Source organism: Brachyhypopomus gauderio, chromosome 15 (genome assembly GCF_052324685.1).
Source record: "Brachyhypopomus gauderio isolate BG-103 chromosome 15, BGAUD_0.2, whole genome shotgun sequence".
Classification (NCBI taxonomy): domain Eukaryota; kingdom Metazoa; phylum Chordata; class Actinopteri; order Gymnotiformes; family Hypopomidae; genus Brachyhypopomus; species Brachyhypopomus gauderio.
The window spans coordinates 6406416-6417192 of record NC_135225.1 but is presented as its reverse complement, the minus strand read 5'-3'; the positions used below and the strand labels follow the sequence as shown (position 1 = coordinate 6417192).

Below are 10777 nucleotides of genomic sequence, written 5' to 3'. Positions count from 1 at the left end.
TCCTCAGGTTTCAGACCCCCCCTTCCTCGTCCCAGTTTCCCACAGCTACTGCTGTAAATCTATATGAGCAGACCTGGGGAAGCTGTTTCCCCCTGTGGGCCGATACACTTTGTCCTTCATCTCCCCTGTACTCCCCCGCTCGCTCTCTCCAGTCTTGTGCTGTGTCATTTCTAGTATTCCATTTTAAATGAGGGGTTTGCTATGAGTGCACGTTAATTAGATTAGCCATGCGGCCTGTCTCTCTAGGTTCCTCAGGGACTGGCAGGATTCATTTGGTAATGGCTGTAGAAGATTGTGGTAGTTCTCTCTGTCCTGAATTAAAGGTAATCTTTCATGCAGTTGTCATGGACTGATAAAGGAACCTTGGAAAATGTATATCAGCTAAATACAGTGGTTGCAGTGGTTTGCAGTGGTGTTGTTAATATTTGTGGTTCACTGATGCATCACTGGAAACCTCTGTAAGTGTACTGGCTTCAAGATTGACTGATTTGGCCTTTACTCTATTTATTTTGTCATTTGATTGAGTTTGTTTACAGATTAGAAAAGTAATCAATATTAGAGCTTACATTAAGACAATAAGAAAGTAAGCGTCTCTCTCTCTCTCTCACTCTCTCTCTCTCTCTCTCTCTCTCTCACACACACACACACACACACACACACACACACACACACACACACACACACACACACACACACACACACACACACACACACACACACACACACACAAAGAGGAATGTTTCTCAGGGTCTATTGTTGAATTCCTTTTGCTTTGGCTGTCAGCTCAGAGCCTGTTAGAAGTTTCCATTATGTAAAAACACACACTTTGTGTCTCTTGGTGTTCTCTCTCCCAGATAGTCCCTTTGTAACTTTTGGAAAACAGATTATGACTAGAGAAAAATCTGTGATAAAGGGAATATGCTGTACTAAACTGCTAAATGTCAGGTGTAACTGTGTGTGTGTGTTGGTTTAAGAGAGAGAGGGGGAGTGAGGTGTTGGGGGAGGTGTCTCTGTGCACGGCGCGGGGGGGCACTTTTGTTTGCCTTCCATGTGCGGATAAGGTGCCAGAGCTGGAGCAGATAGGGACAAGCTGCTAGTATTTATACCCAGCCAGTCTCAGGAGACAGCGAGAGAGATGGAGAGAGAGAGACGGGGATGAAGGATATACAGCAGTCGCTTTGCTGAATGGAGGCTGAGAAAGGGGAGGGGCTAGAGCGAGAGAGGCAGCATCATCTCCTACCCCCTCCCTCTCTTATTCTCTCCGTCTTTTTTAATGTCGCCATGCGCCGCTCCACATCACAGTGCTGTTGTCGTGCATACGGGAGAGTCTCGGCCGCCTCCTCCCCCTGATACGTGAGAGGGTGCGCAGCCTGGGGACGGAGCCTTAGAGAACGCCGGGACGAGGGACCGGCCAGTGCCAGCCGGAGACAGGTGGACGTCGAAGGGCTGAGCGGGCCGCCCCACCCCCCTCCTCCCCCGCCTCCGATGCCATCTCGCCCCGCTTCGCTCAGGCACCGCGCAGACGGACACGAGACCAAGCCTCCGCTCGCCCGCCCCCGCCTCCCCCGCAGGACGGCTGGAGGAGAGCGGGGAGGTGCAGGTGCAGGAGGAGCAGGACGAAGACGGGAGGACGGACGTGGATCTAACAGAGAATGGGAACAGTGGAGTCCAGTGAGCAGGGACAGGTCCCCTGTCTGCCCCCGGAGCGTCCCGAGAGCATGTGAGTGAAGGATAGAGAGGAGGTGCAGGGGAGGTGCAAGTGCTGTGCGGTCGCTAGTGTGCCCGGCTGTTCTCCTCCGGTGTGGAGAGAAGGTGATGACAGAACAGAGGAGATGTACCAGTGTGTCTGAGTAATGCACGCATGCAGGCAGGAATCCATGCATTTTGTAATTGTTCATGCTTTGTGATGGATTAAGGGCTAACGGGGATGACATCATGTTTATAGCAGTGGTACACGTCAATGTTTATGCTCACGTGACGTATGTGTGGCCGGTAAATGAGTGTAGTGTGTGTGTGTGTGTGTGTGTGTGTGTGTGTGTGTGTGTGTGTGTGTGTGTGTGTGTGTGTGTGTGTATGTGTGTGTGTGTCTACACGTCTGGTCTTACAGACATCTATATGGAGACATCATGCTTACGAATATGTTTCTGTGGGGGATGGAGAGTGGTGCTGCAGCAGAGAGAGAGAGGGGGGGAGGGAGAGGGAGAGACAAAGATGGAGAGAGAGAGAGAGGGAGAGACAAAGATAGAGAGAGGGAGAGAAAGAGACGGACAGAGACAGAAAGAGAGAGACAGAGAAAAGAGAGAGAGATGCAACACAGAGAAAGCTGGTGACGGTGCTGAAATAAAACACCAAAGAGTGGGGGGGGGGGGGGGTCATTTGAAGCAATAGCGAAGAATATTTATCCACACAGCTTGTGGAGACAAACTGAGGATGAATACCACAAATGTAAAACTATATGTATTCATCTGTGTGTGTGCATGCGTGTGTGTATGAGACAGGCGCCAACAAAGACACAGAATGTAAACAACACATAAATATGTACTGCATGAGAGCGCGCGGTGGATCCCATTATGATCCCATTGTGGTGCAAGCGCTCCGTATGATTGGCTGTCTTGCTTTTGGATCTGTTATGTAAGGTCCTCTGTATTTCCCCAATCAGTGGATTGTGTGAAAGTTAAAAGACTTGATTCGCACTCAAATGCCACTTCAAATGACAGGAAGCACACAGTTTCCCAGCAGGCAATGCTCTTCATTCAGTCCTGGCTAACAAAGCTTTGTGCTTTTCTGTCCCTTTACACAACAATATCAAGTATTCTTATGTAATCTTGGCATACCTGTGTAGAAGAGCAGAAATTTGTTCTTTCTTGTAGTAAGCATGGGTTTTTAAAACGCACGCTTGTGGATATACGCTGATGGTTTGGAATGTGGTGGAAGCTTTTCTTGGTGAATCTCTGAAGATAAGCTCTGTTTAATGACCTGAAAAACTATTTGAGCAAAGTTTATGTATGTTCAGAAGTTGGGGTAATAATAATATGGAGTTACTGTCAAATTGACACAAAGGTTTTTGCAGGTTTGACAGTGCGTGCTAACATAAATAAATACTTTAAGGTTATTACAGTGACAGTTTTCCTCTATGTTGGAGACTATTTAGTTTCACTTCCAGAATGTGGTATATCAGGAAACACATAAGACACTGGAAGATGGCAGAAAGTCCCGATTTGGTTCATAAAAACTCTGGCTTGTACTCTTAGTGCATTTCTCTTGACCAAATGGGAAATCCTGATTACATGTGACAGTCTTCCTCCAAACTGTATTATCATCTGGAACATGAAGCTAAGGCCTGCTGGTTCATGCATCAAGACTTTTGTCTATAAATCTGGATTGGGTAACTTATATCCGACCTCTCCATCCCTCAGTTTAAAAGGCAGCACTTTGTTAGTGTAAGAGGGGGTATCGTTGAAACAGTGCTCTTCTTTGTTTAGGGAGAGGTAGCTTACATGTAAAACGGTGATCTCATCGCAGTCTCAAAGTCTTCCAGGCCCTCTGGCCCTACTGTCGGTCAGATCTGATATTAACAGAACTGAAACAGTCCATAGTAAAACGATATGTCTTAATGGGATCTCTTCCACTGATTCTGACTTCTTTCCAGTTTTGGGCATGAGGAATAGCAGAATGTTTGAGAATTCTTAAAATGAATACGTATCTATCTTATGTACAATCTCATTTGTGCCTTTTGAAGGTCATACCAAGCTACCATTGTTGATTGCGTGAGTGAGTATGTGCACACTGGCCTACTTGAGTCGCTTGCACTGCGTCCATGAAACTCTATCCGTGTGCTCGAGCTGCATGAGTTGCACTTCCTCGAGCGTTTGTGAGATGTCTACTTGGTGTTAGCACTGTACAGGACCATGATGTGTCTTCACTAAAGTTACTTTAAATTGTGACATAATACACATCTGCATTTTATAGATGAGTTTATTTCAATCTCAATCCTCATTGCGTTCATCTGTATTCCCAACTGCCATGTCACATACAGTCTACACTCACCGGCTTTATTAGGTACACCTTGCTTGTACCGGGTTGTATCCCCGTTTTCCTTCAGAACTGCCTTAATCCATTGTGGCACAGATTCAACAAGGTACTGGAAACATTCCTCAGAGACTCTGGTCCATATTGACATGATAGCATCACACAGTTGCTGCAGATTTGTCAGCTGCACATCCATGATGTGAATCTCCCGTTCCACCACATCCCAAAGGTGCCCTATTGGATTGAGATCTGGTGACTGTGGAGGCCATTCGAGTGCAGTAAAGCATTGTTGTGTTCAAGAAACCAGTCTGAAATGATTCACGCTTTATGACAAGGCGCGTTATCCTGCAGGAAGTAGCCATCAGAAGATGGGTACACTGTGGTCATAAAGGGATAGACATGGTCAGCAACAATACCTGCACAAATTGTGGCCTCAGTTTTCCAGTTTCCTAGCTGACAGGAGTGGCACCTGGTGTGGTCTTCTGCTGCTGTAGCCCATCTGCCTCAATGTTCGAGGTGTTGTGCGTTCAGAGATGCTCTTCTGCACGCCTCGGTTGTACCGACTGGTTATTTGAGTTACTGTTGCTGTTCGATTAGATCGAACCAGTATGGCCATTCTCCTCTGACCTCTGGCATCAACAAGGCATTTGCACCCACAGAACTGCTGCTCACTGGATATTTTCTCTTTTTCAGACCATTCTCTGTAAACCCTAGTGATGGTTGTGCGTGAAAATCCCAGTAGATTAGCAGTTTCTGAAATACTCAGACCAGCCTGTCTGGCACCAGCTACCATGCCACATTCAAAGTCACTTAAATCACCTTTCTTCCTCATTCTGATGCTCAGTTTGAACTGCAGCAGATCGTCTTGGCCATGTCTATATGCCTAAATGCATTGAGTTGCTGCCATGTGATTGGCTGATTCGACATTTGTGTTAATGAGCAGTTGGACAGGTGTACCTAATAAAGTGGCAGGTGAGTGTATATCCTCATTATAACATAATAGTGCAGAAATGGGATTCTGTGTGAAGCAGTTTGGAGTGTGATCTTGCTTATTTGGAAAAATACAGAAAGCCCTACTATTCTGCAGTACTGGTGTTAACACATCTGTGCAGAGCTGACCAACCACATGAAATCATGGTGGAAAAGATTTATGTGTTCCTCTTTAAGTGGTGAACCTGGGCCGTCTCATGGATCAGGTGGTTCTCTCCATCAAAATACGCTAATGGTTGACACATATTTAAATCTTATCCACCTCTGTGCTGTGAGCCAGATTCCTAGGGAATAGACGGTTGTTGGAAAAAAAAAACTTTACCATTTAAAGTTTTTTTGGGCCAGTAGTGTATTACAGTAAGGATTTTCCCACTGCTTGTGAAGAGATAACGTCTCCCTACCTGTGAGTCATTGTCAAGACTCCAAAAATGCCAAAATGTTTGACAGGTACACGTCAAAATGAGCAGCAGGTGGCACATTGATTTTACAGCACATTGGCATGACATTAGCATGACCGTGTACGACTATGACCTTACATAGCTTACATACATGATTGTTGTGATTTCCCTTACATATACCTGTGATCTTATGTTGCCTCCATGGACGACCATGATCGAGCATAGCTTACATTTACGATAGGTCTGTTCTGCTGAGAGTCACAGCGTTTTGGTGCAGGGCATCTGGAACACATGAAATATTGAAAGTGCAGCTGAGTTATTTGAGTGTGGGGAGCTGATGCATTACAACGTCCCTCAGGAGGAAGCCGGTGTGTATGTGTCTGCAGAGCTCTGTTTTACGTGCTCTTACAGGTATGTCTTGCTTTCCTTTACAACTCAGGTTGTTAAAAATGATTCATCTCATTCTTGGGACACAATTTTACATCCACCAGAAATGTCTCGGGAAGCTCCGGTCTTCTCGGTAACAGACATAAGTTGGCAGGTCCAGACGCAGGGTGGAGTGCAGGGTGGCAGGAAGACGTGACTAGCGTTCCCACAGTGGACAGGAGGTAGAAGGCGTATGGGTCACTGGTGGCTGGTGGTGACAGGTGTGTTTCGGGGGCCGTCCTTGCGTTTGAATCCTTGCTGAAAGGTTTTCAAAAGAAAGCTGATTTCTCCTCCTAGCTTGGTGTGGTGCTAATCCCCCCGCATCCGGAAGACCAGCATCCGTGCCCGGGACAACCTCCTTCCCAACGTCTTCCTTACGTCATTCCTGTCTGCTCTGCCTGTGTGTCCCATCACTCCTGGTCTCTCATACTTATATACAGATTGAGTATTTCTGCTGTGCATCCTTCTGTTAATCAATCGATAGCTCAAATATCAAACCCAGGTTAAAATATGACCTCATCCACTTACCCATACATGGCTCCTTATGCTTATTTATTATTTCAGGTGACAGAGGGGCTTCAGATGACCTGTCTAAGCCACACCCTCTGAAAGGTCGGAAAGGTCTGTCGCGTAGCTGCATTGTAGCTGCAGCTCTCTGTGTCAGACAGGCTCTGGGTCTGTGCTCACGTCTGTGCCAGACAGGCTCTGGGTCTGTGCTCGTGTCTGTGCCAGACAGGCTCTGGGTCTGTGCTTACGTCTGTGTCAGACGGGCTCTGGGTCTGTGCTCGCGTCTGTGTCAGACGGGCTCTGGGTCTGTGCTCACGTCTGTGTCAGACGGACTCTGGATCTGTGCTCACGTCTGTGTCAGACGGGCTCTGGGTCTGTGCTCACGTCTGTGTCAGACAGGCTCTAGGTCTGTGCTCGTGTCTGTGCCAGACGGGCTCTGGGTTTGTGCTCACGTCTGTGCCAGACGGGCTCTGGGTCTGTGCTCACGTCTGTGCCAGACGGGCTCTGGGTCTGTGCTCACGTCTGTGCCACAGGCTCTGGGTCTGTGCTCACATCTGTGCCAGACGGACTCTGGGTCTGTGCTCACGTCTGTGTCAGACGGGCTCTGGGTCTGTGCTCGTGTCTGTGCCAGACGGGCTTTGGGCCTGTGCTTGTGTCTGTGCCAGACAGGCTCTGGGTCTGTGCTCACGTCTGTGCCAGACAGGCTCTGGGTCTGTGCTTGTGTCTGTGCCAGACAGGCTCTGGGTTTGTGCTCACGTCTGTGCCAGACGGGCTCTGGGTCTGTGCTCACGTCTGTGCCACAGGTTCTGGGTCTGTGCTCGTGTCTGTGCTAGACAGGCTCTGGGTCTGTGCTCACGTCTGTGCCAGACAGGCTCTGGGTCTGTGCTCACGTCTGTGCCAGACGGGCTGCCTGTTTCCAGGCAGACGCAGCCAGCACTGCCTGCCTCATCCTGTCCTCTCTTCTCTTTGTCTCCCCCTGCCTGTGGCTGATATATCCGTCTGTACTAACCCTAGCCCTAACCCTAACCCCAACCCTAGTCCCAACCCTAACCCTGGGTTCTACACCCACCTGTTGTCCACATGGTCACGGAAAAAATATGTCAAAGGTGCAGGTAGGTGCTCTTTTTTTTTTTCAATTGAAGCACCAGTTTTAATGTCACATGGTGCATTAAATAGTATTTAGTAGCATTTAGCTACATCAATTTCTTCTATTTCTCCCACATTAGCGCTTAAATGTACGTTTCCAGGAAAATGCAGCTGTTTGTGCTGTGGTTTTCTTCTCTGGAGCTCGTTTTACTGAAAAGAACCTTTGTGATATGAAGTGCAGTGCAGGAAAAAATGTTTCCTTTGGTATAAAGGCACTCGAGGGAAGAATAAGTGTGGTGAAACAGAGCTGCAGTTCAATGAAGCAAATATTTGAGAAATAAATCAACGCTTTATATTCTTAACATGAGTTCCTTCAGTGTCTCTCATTCTGTGTGAATACACTGATGAATGACTAATTCATTGCATGTAAGTAGGCTGTGCATGTGTAAGTGTGCATGTGTGTGTGTGTGCGTGAGTGTGTGTGTGCGTGTGTGCCTGTGTTTAGGAAGGAAAAAAGAAAAAAGGGATGAGCTAAGATTTTGTGTAAGCAGTCACGTGTGCCCAGGGGAGCATATGGCCTGGTACCATCACTATGGCAACAGTCGCTGGGATATGGGAAGTGTCCTCACGGGGAGAGAAGCTTGACGGTCAGTAATTACTCCACTGGTGTTGTCAAACAATGTCACGTCAGTCCAGTGGAGAGGTGAAACCCAGATCAGATCACGCATCTCATCTTTTTGAGACTGCAAGATCATTAGTAGCTTTACTTCTGAGATTACAATATCTCATTTAAGAGATCAACTGTCTAATAATGTTAAACACACCTAAAGGAACACGTGGTTTTCTTTAATGGGTACAGTTGGCCAAGCCGACATGCTGAGCCTCCCCTGCACATGACGGTGGTTTCCTGCTCCTACCTCTAGGGACGAGATGGATGTCACATCACCGTCTGGCGTTGGCACTGACCTGCCCAGCAGGATAGTACCACCCATCGAGACTATTAGTCCTGCCTACTCCAACCAATCTCTCCCCCCTACTCACTATTGATTCCTCCCTTTAATGGCCCAACATCTCACATGTTAGAGCGCCACTTCACCCGTGTGTATTGTAAGTGGACACAGATGTTGGTCTGCCTCCCACCGCTTATTTCACACAGACAAAGCGGCCCGCATGTGGGGTTGCCCACTGAGCATGTGTGTGATCCCCGCTGTAAGCTGAACCAATAGAAATGCTCTTCTCCTCTGTGAGCCTGTGTAGCTCTGGCTATAGGGGGTGACACTGTTACCCCTCATCACCCTTACCCTTATGATCCAGAGGCCAGGTGAGGTAGTCTTGCTGCTCTTGTGTGTGATAATTCTGGATCAGAAGAAGAGGGATTGGCCATGTGCGTTGCACACAAATACTGCACATTGTCTGTGTGTGTTGAAAGAAAAGCAATAATTTCTGTGGCATTAAAATGCATGTTGCTGTTTGCAGTTTAGCTGTATAGGATAAAGGTGTATGGGTGTGTTCTCTGAGCTCTAGCCAAAGCACCAGTAGATTAATTAGAATTCAGCACAGCAAGGTAGGAAGGTTATAAGAAGTAAAGGGTGCAGCTCTTAGCAAACAGAGTGAACACAACACTAGATGTGAAAGAGAAAGTCTCCTCTATTTAAAAATGTGTGAGCTTTTACGGTATAGTAGATAAACTGCCTCAGTGCTCAGCATGGGGGAGGGAAGGGGGTTGGGCAAATGTCAGACAGAGAGAGGAGTGGAAGAGAGAGGGAGACACAGAGAGAGAGAGAGGGAGAGAGAGAGAGAGAAAGAGAGAGAGACGGGAGAGGTAGAGAGAGGGAGATAGAGAGAGAGGGAGAGAGAGAAAGAGAGAGAGAGACAGACACATGGGGAGAGGTAGGGAGAGGGGGAGAGAGAGGGAGACAGAGAGAGAGAGAGACACAGGGAGAGGTAGGGAGAGGGGGAGAGAGAGGGAGGCAGTGAGTCTGCAGGTGGTGGTTATCTGCACCAAGTCTGGGAATAGCCCACCCTCGGCTAGAGGGGGAGAGAGAGGGAGACAGAGAGAGAGAGAGAGGGAGACAGAGAGAGAGAGAGACACTAGAGTCTGGGAATAGCCCACCTTCAGCTAGAGGGGGAGAGAGAGGGAGGCAGAGAGAGAGAGAGGGAGACAGAGAGAGAGAGAGAGAGACACTGGAGTCTGGGAATAGCCCACCCTCAGCTAGAGGGGGAGAGAGAGGGAGGCAGAGAGAGAGAGAGGGAGACAGAGAGAGAGAGAGAGAGACACTGGAGTCTGGGAATAGCCCACCCTCAGCTAGAGGGGGAGAGTAGCGAGGGAACTGCTGAAGGATGCAAGAAGAAGCGGAGGAGATTCTACACAAAGGCAGCGTGAGACCAGCTGGGGAGGTACCAGAGCGGGAGGTACCGGAGCGGGAGGCGGGAGAGAGGAGGTACGGTGCGGAAGAGAAGGGCTCATCCCTGACAGACCGGTGGGCTGACCGTGTGGGGGTGCGTGTGCGGCAGCAGTGATGGCTCTGAGCGCGTGGCAGGCTCTGTCCCCTCTCCAGTGGGCACGGTGGGGCTGGGATTCGTTGCTGGGGGGCGGCGGGGCGGCGGACGCTGACGAGCCCACCCTGGGGCTCCTCCAGCACCTCTCCTGGAGCTCCCAACACCACCACATGATCCGGGACGCGGGTGGGCCGGCCAGGCAGAGGTGAGAGGCGCACGGGCCCCGATGGTTGGGTAGGGGCGGACCTGGAACAGGCTGCAGGGAAAGTGATGGATGCATTTGCACAGATGAATCTGTCCAATCCTGTGGATGCAGAATCACCTGCTTGCCAGTCTGTGTGTATTTGTGTGAATTCCATCCTTCGAGCCCTTAACATGCTGGGTTGTAAAGCATTGATTATTAACACAGTTGTAGACTTCGGTAGGTGCTGGGTCGGCGTTGTGGTTGGAGGGACGGGGTGGACGTGAGAGGCTGAGCTGTGCAGGCAGGGGCTGAATGCTGCACTGTCTGCCTCCTCCCTGCAGATTCAGCACTCTCAATTCCAGCTTTCGCCCAATAATCCCCCAGGAGCAAATACACAGAATCACACGAGGAGGGAGCGGCACAATGAATGGCCCATTAAACCAAAGCTCACGTCTCTCCGGTGTCCTCACGCTATGATGGGAGCGGTGATGCTATACTGCAGTCATGCTTCCTCATAAACTGAAATGCAAACAGACAGAACTCCAACCTGCGGTTGTCTCGATTTGGGATGGTGTCTTTGGTTTCCCTTTTTGCCATGTGGCTTTTAATGCCGAGCACATTCGGGGTGCATATGTAAATGATGCGGAATAATGCAGTC

The 10777-nt window shown here is 48.9% G+C and overlaps 1 protein-coding gene across 9 annotated transcripts in view; it reads left to right on the top strand.

Annotated features, from left to right (window-relative positions):
• The window catches only part of tacc2 (transforming, acidic coiled-coil containing protein 2), a 56165-nt gene that overhangs the window by 27945 nt on the left and 17443 nt on the right, over positions 1-10777 (top strand). The window lies entirely within an intron of this gene.